This window comes from Netta rufina, assembly GCF_964035555.1.
Source record: "Netta rufina genome assembly, chromosome: 1".
In the NCBI taxonomy this organism is placed as follows: Eukaryota; Metazoa; Chordata; class Aves; order Anseriformes; family Anatidae; genus Netta; species Netta rufina.
Genome location: NC_140123.1, coordinates 94,342,702 through 94,355,473, shown reverse-complemented (window position 1 = coordinate 94,355,473; position 12,772 = coordinate 94,342,702). Strand labels below are relative to the sequence as shown.

The following is a 12,772-nucleotide window of genomic DNA, read 5'->3' as shown; positions in this document are numbered from 1 at the left end:
TTTTTTTTTTTTTTTTTTTTTTTTTTCCCCTTTAATAAGACTACACATGTCTTCCAGCTCTTTGCTGTGAATGTGACCAGTATGTGATATTCCATTGCATCTATGCAGAACGTCTGGCTTAGGTGATACCAAGTGGTTACTGCCCTGGCTTTGAATGCTTGCTAGGTTATTAACCAGCACATCTGGCTCTCTCCCTAGGAGGGTGAGTTCTGCAGTGCCCCAGGAATTTCTTTCATACACCATTTTTATTAGCTTTTCAAAAGAATACGGATTACCACTGGAAAGGAAGACTTAGGTCATTTGCAAGCATATTGATCCCCTACCTGTTTAACGTGTTTAAAAAGCAGCAGCAACCAAAACTCATTATTTGATTTTCAGAGTTAATCTTCCTTCATTTTAGGACAATCCTATTGTTCTTGTACTTAAAAAGTCTGCCTGTCTGAAAAAAGAAAATGGCTGGTAAATTGTGATAGATAGAATTATTAAAAAATAAAAAATAAATCAAAAAGCCACAAAGATAACTTACAGCTCCCAGAATATTCATTTCTAATCCTACTTTCTCATGGACCCCAGTCCATCATCACAAGAGGGAATGCAAAAGTATTTCATGTTTAATCGAAAGAAAGAAGTGTGTATGTAGCTGCAAAGAGCAAATTTATCTACTTTGCCCACACATGGAAGTTACACAGGACGTGAAGCTAAAATGCAAGAGTTATACTACTACTATAATTTCCCATCTGGACATCCCTATTTCGGCAATGTACATGTGGCCTTTTCTGGTTTTGTTTATGTCACTTCCGAAGCAGTTTAAAGCAACTGGGAAAACTACTTTTGTCTTCTTGCTGAAAAAAGCATCCACATGGGGGAGTTACAGAGGTAGCTCTCCAGCACTTTCCTACTACCTGCCCAGTCAAGTCTAATACTGCTAGCCAAAGCTCTCCTGAAGCAAACCTGAGAAAAAGCCGCCTGCCTACCTACCTACTCACCTACCTACCTACCGACCTGAACTCCACCTTTCCAGAAGGGGTTTCCCTTTTAACGAGTTACCTGGAATTGCTGTGCACACTTCAAGTGCAGAAAATATTCTCCACACAGAGCTAAGCAAGCACCGGAAAATAAAAATAAAAATAAAAAATGCTGGAACTGTTAATCAATTTCTTTCAAAGCTATTGGAGGCCAGATTTTTGGAAGCTGTCAGCAGTCACCATCTTCCATTGTTCCAAGTGGGAGTTGTTTGGCACTTACAGCTTTCTAAGGGCTGGTACTTCATGTAGGTGTCTAAATGGGAGCTCTGCTCTCCATTAACCTTTTGCAATTGCTTTTGGCAAGACTGACCATCCAGAAATATCGTATTGCAAGAGGAACATGTAACACTCACAGAAACCGTATTTTAAAACTGTGTGCATAAATAGCCCATACTCCTCTAGCCAGGAAAAAGAAACAGCATTCTGTGATTTCCCCAACCAAGGGGGACAGCCAGGCAAAAAGTTCACAAACTTCAGTAAATTCATACAATGAAAACAAAACAAAAATTCCTAATTATGTAAATGAAAACAGTGAATGTTTTCAAGAATGTCACAATCTACTTGGAGATTTCTGCCAAACAGAACAAGAACTTAAGTCCCTCATATAAAATCCTGATTTCTTTAGATCAATATCAAAACAAAAGGGATGCCTAGTCAGAACTCTATGCCACGGATTCTAATGTCATATAAATCAAAAACAAAAGAACATAAAGATCTTCTCACCTCCTCAGGTCTGAATCTTCTGAAAAGCCCACCTTGGCAGCAATAGATTTGGCATTATTCAGTCAGCTCCAGTTTTAAAAATAACCACGATTCATTTGGTCCACTAAAGTTCATGGAAATCCTTAAAGGGGTTTTTATTATGCTTGCTTATTAATTTTGTTGTCTTCTTAAGGCTTCCTGTCCTGCAAACAGAGGCACTAGCACAGAGATTCAACTGAGATTGTTTTTCCCCCTCTTCTGCTGCTTTTATTTAACAAAAAAAAAAAAAAAAAAAAAAAAAAAAAGAGAGAGAGAGAGAGGAGGGAGAGAGACATGGTAGAAGTTCCTTACAGGAGTTGGAAGAGGACATCTGCAGGCAATTTAACATGAGGGTTTGCTTCTGTGTCAGCTGGCAACCCCTGGATAACTCTGTCATGTAACCTATATGCTAAAACATGATGTAGGACAACCAGTGATATGGGTAAATATGGCAGCACATCAGTTTTATTTGATTAAGATTTATACTTTTTCAAAGGGAGCAACCCTGACATAAACTATGAAAACAAATACAATCCTGCCGCCAAAAGACTGTACCACCCTGCTTCATCCCAAAAGAACTGATCTTCATCAAACCCACCTTCTGCTGCAGCCCACAAAAGTCCCTCCCTTCCTTCCAGTGGAATTCAAATAGCAAGAGAAAACTTTTTTTTTTTTTTTTTCTTTTTCAGCTGAGGAGGGAAAATTCTCCATTCCTTTCATGGAGAAATAACCCTGCATTGAATCAGTAATGATCCAGATTATATTGCTTTACAGGCAATGGCAGCAGAATGGGGAAGAGCTCATGCAAACATGAACCTGAGCCTGATACTTGTGCCTTGGTCCACTGCTTCCAGACAACTTCAAAAAGGTGTTCAGGAACATAGCCTGGTATCTAAAGAGAGCTCTGGAGATAACCCTGTTCACAAAGTTCCCCACTCCATGTGTTTAACTTCCTCCCAATTAGGACAATCTGGTCAAGTGAGGAATGCTTATTCTTTCTGGTTCCACTTCTGTTCTTGCATCAGATCTTATATATCTTGACATTTATAGCTATGCATTTTAAACTGAGGCACTGATTAGATGCAATTGTTCAAATTACCTTCCTCCCCCTTCCTCTTTGTGTGTGTGCTTTGGTTTGAATTATTAGCAATTTAAAAATCATTCTTGGAGTTAAATGTTTAATGATATAATTGCTTCTGTTACCTAAATTTGTTTAGTTTGTGTTTTATTAGCATGTAATAACTGAAAGTATATTTTCCTCTGTCTGAGTTAATGATGTCTGCTGCAATGGCTCACACGCTGTTAGCCGACTGGCTGCAGTTCTGGGACAATTCAGAGGGAATTGGAAAGATTTTCTGAAGCTGTAACTAAGGAGTAGGCGGCTTCCCTTAGTTTCTGTAATTGAATGAATTTGAACTCTCGGTTGGCCTCCACTTCAAGTTTAATTTTATTTCAATTTTTTTTTATTCATTGTGAGGTCATTTTGAGTGCCTCTAAGTCTAAATGTTGGGCAGGAAAGCTCTGCTGTCCCAGACCAAGGCACTTGTGCCTGCTAGGTGCCAGCCGTGCAGCACGCTGCTCTGCAGTCCTTGCCCCCAGATTTTCTCCATGGAGGGTTCTGTGGGTGCTCAGGTGAACAGCTTCCTTTGAGAGGAAGCTTGGAGGCTGGGAGGAAAGAAGCTTAACCTGTCTCCTCCTGACAAAGCAGCAAGGACTGCACCCCAAGTGTCTTCAGGCAACACCTGTAGTCCTGCCATACAAATCTCAGCCCTGTACTGACATGCAAAGATACTAATGTTTGGTACGTGGCTGCTCCTGCACAGCCCATCATCTGCTCCCTGCTTTCCAAATGGCTACTACATTTATGTAAAATATCATCTGGATGTCATTATATTGTTTTGGGATTTGGAGCTAGCCTGTTTAAGAAAGGTTTGAGTATACCCCTCGTTCTGTGTTAAATATTAAGGATATGCCACGTAAGGTGAGATTCAGTTCCTCTAATGATGAGCTACCTAAAAGACCTCCTGCACTTAATGTAATTACTCTCTGTGTAAACAGGGGAAAGATAGAGGCTCTTCCCAACGACAATCCACCCCTTCCTAACAAAGGTGTTTCCCTGTTCTCTAAAGAAGTTACCTGCTTAAACTAAATACCAAGCAAAATCAGTTAAGTTAGGCTAGCATATTGTCCATCCTCAGGCTCTACCTGCTCATTTTTCATTTCAACGTTTTCCCATCTTATTCTATTTTTCCTCCCCACAGGGCATGAAGCAAGTGGTACCATTTGCAAGGCCAGGCTCTCTGACCAAGCAGTAAACACAAAACATACGGGTAAAAAGGGTTACAAGTTTGGGAACTAAACACCCTCTCCCATTCCCAGCTGTTTCTCTGGAGGATGTAGCAACAGAGCCTAGTGCACAGATGTGTTCAGATTTCTAGTGTTCAGATTTCTACTGCAGTCAGGTTACCATTGATTTAAGCCAATGCACCCTCATTTGCTCTTTATAACACCTATCAGAGAAGCGTACTCAGTGCTCAACACAAGAGCTGGCTGTGCTGGACACAAGAATTCTCACGTTTGCAGGATTCCTCACAAGTTATTCACAACTGTGACATCTGCCAGGTTTCTGGGTTCCTGGAAAATCTATGTATGTGACCAAGGCCGTATGGACAAATAATTATGTAAGCTCATCTGAGAAGGCTCTTGGCACACTGCTGATTTATCTACCTCCTTCCGAGCACTACTTTACTCTATTAGAAATAGCAGATTATAGTGTCCTACCAAACATTATGTAAGGAGGTGATAACTGCCAGCAAATTTAACTTTGATCCAAGGTAATCACTGGCAATATGAAATGTACAATGCACATGCCAAACTCTCTTTCCAAGGCTCAGCATCAGAAGAAAGTGATCTCTTTTTTGTCAAATAAATAAATAAATAATAAATAAAACACTGTAAATAACAGAAGCACTGGCCTAGGGATATAAGGTAAAACTCACCCACATTACCTACAGACAACATTTGGGTTTTACAGGCTACGAGGCAGCCCAAAGCTTACAGCTGTATTTCTGAGCTTAATCTGGTAGCAAAGGAAGCACTCTGTAGATCCTCTTGGGTACAGAGTTCACTGGCAAGATGGATGTGGGATTTTAGGGGAAAACACTGGCCCTATCTAACTTTCTATTCCTCTAGGGCAAGAAGGGCAGCACGCACATTTTTGATAAATAAACAAAATTGCCCCAAGAATACACTGAAGGTAGAGAATCAGTTTCCCTTTCTAAGGAAACACACCTAGAAGTACCCAAATACCAGCTACTGGTTTGAGCCAGAGAAGAAATACTTTTCACAATGAGACTTTGAACAGGCTTTGGAAAGAATGCTGAGAGTCTGAAAATGTCATACAGAATAATGGGCAAAGAATTAAGGCAAACGATAAAATAGCAAGTTGGTGGAATGTATCTAATCAAATACCCATAACTGTTTATGAGGTAATGTCTGTATTAATAATCTTAAGAAGGAGATTGAACAACACATCAGTGAAAGATATTGCACGCTAAAGTCAACTCTGGGATAGCATCGAGACTAGTGAAATAATCTAAAAGGGTATTGAGATTAGAATGGGGGTAGGAAATAAAGAAATGAGATTTCAGATATAAGGAGGATGTTTTTCAGTATAAGATCCCAAGAGAAAGAGAGAAGAGGGGGAGAAAAAAAGAGAGAAGAGGCTAATTTCTGAGCAGTGTGTGCAGAGGAAGCACATCCCTGAGTTCAGAAGCAGCCCCTGTCCATGGGCTGCTGGAGCAACAGCCCTTGGGGGATGCCTATCAATTCTAGGAAGTGTTACCAAAAGGATAACAACGTGGTGATTCATGACCAAGCAACAAATAGGGCTGGAAGCAGAGCTGGATGCAGCTGCAGTGGTGATGGGGGAAGGCTGCCTGGCCCCTGTCACCCAAACCAGACTGTGACCAGAACTAACATAGACAGGCTGTGTAATGCTTGGTAACCTCCCCTAAGCATTCCTTTAAATCTCCCTCTTCAAGAAGGTGAGGAGGAGTCAAAGCAGTGTGAAATTAAAGGAGTTGGGATCTGAACAGAGCAGATACAAAAAGGCTGTTTGAAGAAAGGATCAGTGTGGCTAAATATGAGGAAATACTTCGTGATAATGAGTCTCTGAAGAAAATCTCTGAAGAAAAGTTAAAGATGATCCACTGCTTGTGATATTTATGGCCAGGTCAAGGCAAAACACAAATCCAATGTACATTAAATAGTAACTTCTGACTCGCTAAGAGATAATCTCTAATCATCTGCAGCATTTGCACTGTATATTTGTGCAAGGATAGCCCTGGGCAGGTGGTTCCTGTAACTACTTGTCAAGGAAGAAGAAGACTGTTGTGGCAGCCTTTTGGAGTCCCAGGCTGCCCAAGCATGATGTTGGTGGAGCTCCCCAAGGCTGACCCTCTCACATCCCTCCCCTCCAGCTCTCTAGCTACAGAGTTATGAGACACAACACAGTCACTTGAGCTAATGGAGCTGATGGCCCAATCTGCTGGGATGGCCAGGAAAGGAAGAGACACCTCCCTTCACAGTGGACTTGAAAAAGATTTACAGGCAGCAAAACAAGCCTGCAATCTGGGAGTCCTCAGTCCTGCCTCAGGCTTTAGAGGGGAGGAACAGAAAAGACCTCAGTCTTCCCTCCTGTTTTCCCCCAAGCCCATCTCTATTTGTCCCTATCTCAGATTGTCTGGTCCATCCTTCCCCACTTCTCATATCTTCTCCCCACTCTCAGCTTGCCATCCTAGCCCTAGTTTCTATGACCATCCATTTTACTATTTCTACCCATCTGCAGTAGAAATGTCCAAACTTTTAACTGGCTGGCAGACTGTAGAAGTGAGATTTGAATACATCTGATTCCACATACCAAAGGGTTAGTGTAAAACACTGCATTGAAAATGCATTTGGTACTCTTTAGTTTGCTCTTTCCTGCTTATGAAAAAGATAAATTTTGTTTAAAAATGGCCTCACTTAAGGAATTATCCATGCCATTAGTCCCCAGAACAATAGAGATTAAAGTCTCTAGACCATCCCCTATCAAAATAACATACTTTTCTTTGAACATGTCATTAACACTGTTTTCCATCTGGCTGTTGGCAGCAGTTTTGGATTTGCTCTGAATTGCTGAAAGTTCATCAATTACAGTACACAGAAGCCATTATCTCTCTTTTCCTTTAGCAAGGAGGTTTTTGCTCAGGCAGAAAGAAGGAGGTCGAGTTCAAGAGAAAAAGAAAAAAGAATTTACCAATGCAAGCTTTATGGCAATCATTCATTTACAGTCCAGAATTCAAAATTTCTGGGAACTAAATCACAATTTCTTCATACAAGTTGCTTTTAGTGTTCAAATACAGTAGTGATTCTGGCACTCTTACATGAAACTGATGTATGCAGACAGAGGATGGAAACAACATACTAGACTTTAAGCCTGGCAGTTTGGGGGCTCAGTGAATGAGTGCTGGTGCAGAGGAGCGTTACCCACATTCATGATAAACTCAGTTGCTTTATTTTATGAGAACCCAAATTAAGCCATGGCTATCATTCAAGCAAGATTTAACAACTATGATCCAGCTAGCATAATTATTAAGAATCATAGTGAAATTGAAAGTGTTGTTATCCTGCCACTAAAAAATAAAATAAATTAAATAAATAAATAAATAGCTAAATAAATAAATAAATAAATAATTGGAAGAGCTTTTAAAGTTCCATGAGAATAATGAATGAAGTACACAGTGAGGGATAAGCAAAGGGGATGGGACTTACAGCTACTCAGCAATGGCAGATTCATGGACAGCTGATAGGGATGCTTTTTCACATCTGTCACTGAGGGACATTTGTAACCCACAAAATGAGAGCCTGCATGCAGCAGTCATCCTGAAGCATCTGTCAGGCAACAAGTTTGCAGCCCAGATAAGCCACAGTAGCCTGTTCACCTCTGTACACTAGGGCTAAACACACCTTCTTACAGCTAGAGGCCATGGCAGCCAATTCATCCATGGGATCATCACTGATTCATACCTATAGGAGGTTTGGCTTATTAGCCAAGAGCCATCAGTCCATATTATTTTGGAAAGAGTGGGAGTATGTTATCAAACTGACTCCAGTGGTGACATGCCACGATACAGTAGTATGACATATTCCACATGCATTGCCTACTCAGTTATGTTGCAATGTGTCTGCCATTAGCTTACTACACATGCAACTTTGGGCAAATCTCTTTGTATCTTTGGCTCAAGACTCCATGCTCTCACCCTTGGTTGAGTTGCCCAAATATCATTTTATAATCAAAGAAAGAATTGCTTGAGTAATGTAATGAATCCACAAAGACTAGACTCTTAGCTTAGTCAAAGAGAGGTGGGAAGAAAAAGCCTGGCCTTTATGAGTCAGTAAATAAGGATAATGGTAATTTTATCCTCCTTCCCTTCTTGTCCCCATTGCCTATTTGGTCAGCAATTGTATTGTGCATACAAAACTCCCAGCATAACAACATCTTGGATGCTATTTAAAGACTCCACAATTCCAGGAAAAAGAACAGATTATATCAGACCAAGAATATGTTCCTTAATTAATAATACCTGTGAAACAAATTTGATTTAACCATAACACAACAAATTAAGCACATCAAGCAGCATCTCTACACTGCCACAACTTACAATCCAACACGCTCTTTGGCAAGTAAAGGAGTTCTGGGACTAGGTTTTGTAATACTTCCAATGACAATATGGGTTGCTGTACATGGAAATATGCATGTGCCACCTAATCTGTAGCCCAGGCACATAAGTGCTAAACTCAGGAGTAATTTTCAGAAACAGTTATGAAGTAGTTGTTTTATTTCTTCTGAGAAATCAGATATTTTATTTTTTTTCATTGTAGTATTACATAGAGCTTTCAGATTTGGTAAGCACAATTTAAAAGATTCAGAGGCAACAACTTCTAATTACATCCACAAAAAAAAAAAAAAAAAAAGGGGGGGGGAGAGATTGTGCAGATACAGTCTAGATGAATTTGGCTCCAAGTGTTTGATGTTGTCCTTGATTAAGCTACATAGGACATAAACAGTCCCCTTTTCTCAAGTTTTACAAAGCAAATGCAGTCTATACAATCCACTAGCATTTTCTGTTCAGGTTGCCATTCACCTGTCTCTGCCTTTATCCCAAATATCAAAATCCCAGATCAGCAAGAAATGGAAAAACTGGACCACATGAATATAGGCAGACCATATCTTCTGTTGGCATAAATCATCACTGCTTCAGTGAATTACACTCATTTGCTCCAGGGTCGACTCCATTCCTGACAAATGCAGTACTTGCCTATATAGCAGTACCTTGGACTCTTCATTTCCCAGTGAGGACCAGTTCAATAAAATCTCTATCAGTGATGTCAGAATCTAACTAAAGCCAAATAAGCATTTGGCCTTTGCAAATGAGGCTGCTGAAAGCAGAATTTAACCCTTAAAAACAAACAAAAAAGTTTTATCAAAGAGTCAGCATTCACAAAACTTACATCATTAAAAACAAAACATGCAAATCCAATGTAGCACTCACACAGTGTTTCTATGGTTACTGTTATAAGAATTACAATTTAATGAATAGCAGAAAAAAAATCACATTGAAAAGCATGTGTAAAGGACAATTAGTCTTGCCCATTCAAAGAGACAATCTAGCCGCTGACTTCTTGAAAACATCTCTAACCTTTCTTTTGAGTTTGATGAGATATAACTCTTGTTAAGACGTTCTATTTAGTGCCAGTGTAAGCAGCTAGATCTTTATGTAGCTTCCAAATTACTAACCCAAAGCAACATAGTTCAGACTGACAAGCAAAGGCTCAACTTCCTGGTGAAAACTGTATTCAGCACTTCCATGCAGCACCCCATTTAGAAAGATAGTAAAAATTGTGTTTTTTCTAGAAGTGACACTTAGCATACATAGGAGACCTATTTTTGCTGTGTTTGAAAATTTCTATTGGTGACAGAAGGACCTTGATCCCCTGACAGCACAGACAAAAACCTTCCTTAAGATTATGCTTAACATCAAACATTTTATAGCTCCCAGTTAAAATGACAGACCATTTCAGAGGTGAGGACAGAGCTAGTTGCAAACAGTCCTCTCTGCAAACTCCTCTCCGATTTCCAGACTCATTAGAGAAAAACTGTTCTGGAAGAGTGATACAATACACAAACCTTGGTATAAACCTGCACACCTCATAGCCAAGCCCCCTCAAACACAAAAAAAAACCTGAACAAATGACTTTCCAAAAACAATCTGTTCATTCTGATTACAGATACCAGAAAGAATCTGTCTTGTTTTAAATAAAATAAAACCTTGTTTTCCTAACAGTTTGCCATTAATCCATACTAATGGTACTATTTTAAGACTTTAGCAATAGGAGTAGCAAACCTTTTTAAACTAAGGTGCTGATACCACAAACCATTGAATACATCCTCATCTTACTAACGCAAGTAGTATTACTGATTTCAGCTCACTCAGAAGCAATAGATATATGTGCTTGAAGACCAGGGTCAAAATTCCCCATATTTTGCTGTACTGGAACTAAGGGTCTGAACATATACATTCTTTTTCCTGTCCACATTAAATGTTTCTGTCCCTTATGCCTGGGTAAACACAAGCCTGTGACCCAGGCAATACTACATGTTAGAAAGCAGCAGGAGCATGGACTCACCATATCAATTATGAATGGTTCATTTAAGCTGAAAAATGTAAAGCTTAATCTTTAGTAGCCATGGAATGAAGCTGCCCAAACAAAATGAGGACACACATTAAGATTTTCAAAACATTCCCAAAATTGGACAGGCTCTGCCTAGGCATTGGAATCAGGTTCATGTAATTTCTCATTCTGAAACGGAGCACGAGAGCTGTGAGATTGGTTGCATTTCCTTCTGGTAGAGCAAAAGGCTGTTTTCAAAATAGCACACATGAGAATTCACATAATGCAAATGAAATCATCCTTGCTGGAAAAAAAAAAAAAAAAAAAAAGATGTCTCTGAATATTCATATTGCCATATTCATTTATACATGTATTTCACATTCATTTTCTGCACATGTTCAGGCAGAAAAATTAAAAATTAAAATCTGTCAAATCTTAATAATTCTGACATTTCCTAAAAAGTGATTTTTAAAGTTACAGCTCTAAATGTGCATGGCTGAGGCTGCATCTGCTTATTCAAGGAGAAAAAAAAATAGAATACCATATGACTTACCTGATGGAGTATAGTTAAACAAAACCATATCAAGGATGACTGTAATGAACTCAGTGTGTCCCTTCTACAACACTACAGCAATTAGAGGTGGAAAAGACCATCACAGCAAATAGTCTTTCCCATGGCTCATGTACATTACTTTCTCATGGCTTATTTTTAAGAACATATTTACACCCACTTTTAAAGTCTAAACGAACAGCATCCATGGCAGCTTTCTGAAGAATGTGTTTGGACCAAAGCAGACCCTAATTACATAAACAGAAATGTGAAGGATTTAAGGTTTATTTGGCTAGTTGTCCTCTCCCAAACACAATATTAAAGTAAGTGCCTTCCTCTCACCCCTTCTCAGCATAGCAACTACTTGTGTGTGCTATTCTGCTGAAAACAGACTCCTGCAGGTTCCCTTGAACACAGAATCATTACAGAGATTTCTGTGCAGCTCTCTTTTACTTGCCGTAAAAAGAAGCATACATATCCAGCCTTGTTCTCTCAGATTCTAACTCCCATGGTAGAAAAAAATAAAATAAAATAAAAATGCTTCAGATACAGATTTTGGTAGAAAGCAAGAAACTGAGTTCTTCTTAATGTTATTTCTGGCACTGTGGAAACTTAGAAAGAATGAAGAGGTACTAAATCCCCATAAAATTTCTGAATTCTTACTGGTCAAAATCTGAAATCCAGGTGACAAGACATGCTAAGGGGAGAGACTGCTTGTGGTGGGGGTTTTTCCTGCTCTTTCCATAAAAACAGTCGAGTGCCAGAAGACTGTGAATATGTTGGGTTTTGGAAAATTTGGAGACAGGGAAGGGATGAGCTCTCCTACCACTGTCTGTCACCCTAGTATCTGAGCACAATCCAAAAATGCTGTAGGGAGTTATATAGAGAGGCTCTTTCATTCAATACCCTTCTACAAGAAAAGTGAGCTATTTAAAATAATATTTCATTTTTATTCAGTTAAAAATAAGTTGAAAAATGAAGCTTTTCTATAGAAAGCTGCTGACTGGTGGATAGTGGCTAACTGAGAAGAAACTCCATAAAAGAAGCTGCAGAAAAAGTAGCTTCAAGGAAAGACAGACAGAGAAACAGAAAGGCAGATAGACAGAAAGAATAAAAGAAACCTTTTCACTCTGAGCTTGATTAGAATGGCTGATCTATCCCTTTGATTACAGCAATCTCATTACACCAGCAGTACTTTGACATGGCAGAGCCATGTGAATGATAAATGTGCAGTTTCATCGCATTTTTATATGTATAAAAATAAGGGTCAGCTGGATTTTCCCACCTAAGACACTGCTATATGAGTGTCTTTTTACTTCTGGAAAAGAATTGCTGTTCGACTCTAGAAGCAGTCAGCCAACCATTTCCAAACAAAACCTCTAGACAATAAAATACTAAAGCAGAGCTGGAGCATCCCCCTAACCAGCCAGTTTCTGAGGCTCAGGTGCTGTTTACAGGCAATACTCAGATATGTCTTATTCATAGCAGTACACCAACTGCTATGTCTAGCAGGTTCCTATTCTTCCGTGACAGAAGGATAAAAAGAACATAGAACAATAGTAATACTAATAATAGTAAAAAAGGAGTGAAAACAAATACGTCTTCTGAAACGTAGCAAAACAATGCTGTTTTTAAGACTATAGCACAATCCAGTGTCCTTTGATTTACACAAAACTAGGCACTGAGTCTTTTCAAAGGAATGTTTGGCTTTGAATTTTTGCATTATGTTTATTTTTCTTCT

The 12,772-nt window shown here is 39.2% G+C and overlaps 1 protein-coding gene across 5 annotated transcripts in view; it reads right to left on the bottom strand.

Moving 5' to 3' along the window:
* ERG (ETS transcription factor ERG) overlaps positions 1-12,772 on the bottom strand; it is a 148,932-nt gene that overhangs the window by 98,211 nt on the left and 37,949 nt on the right. The window lies entirely within an intron of this gene.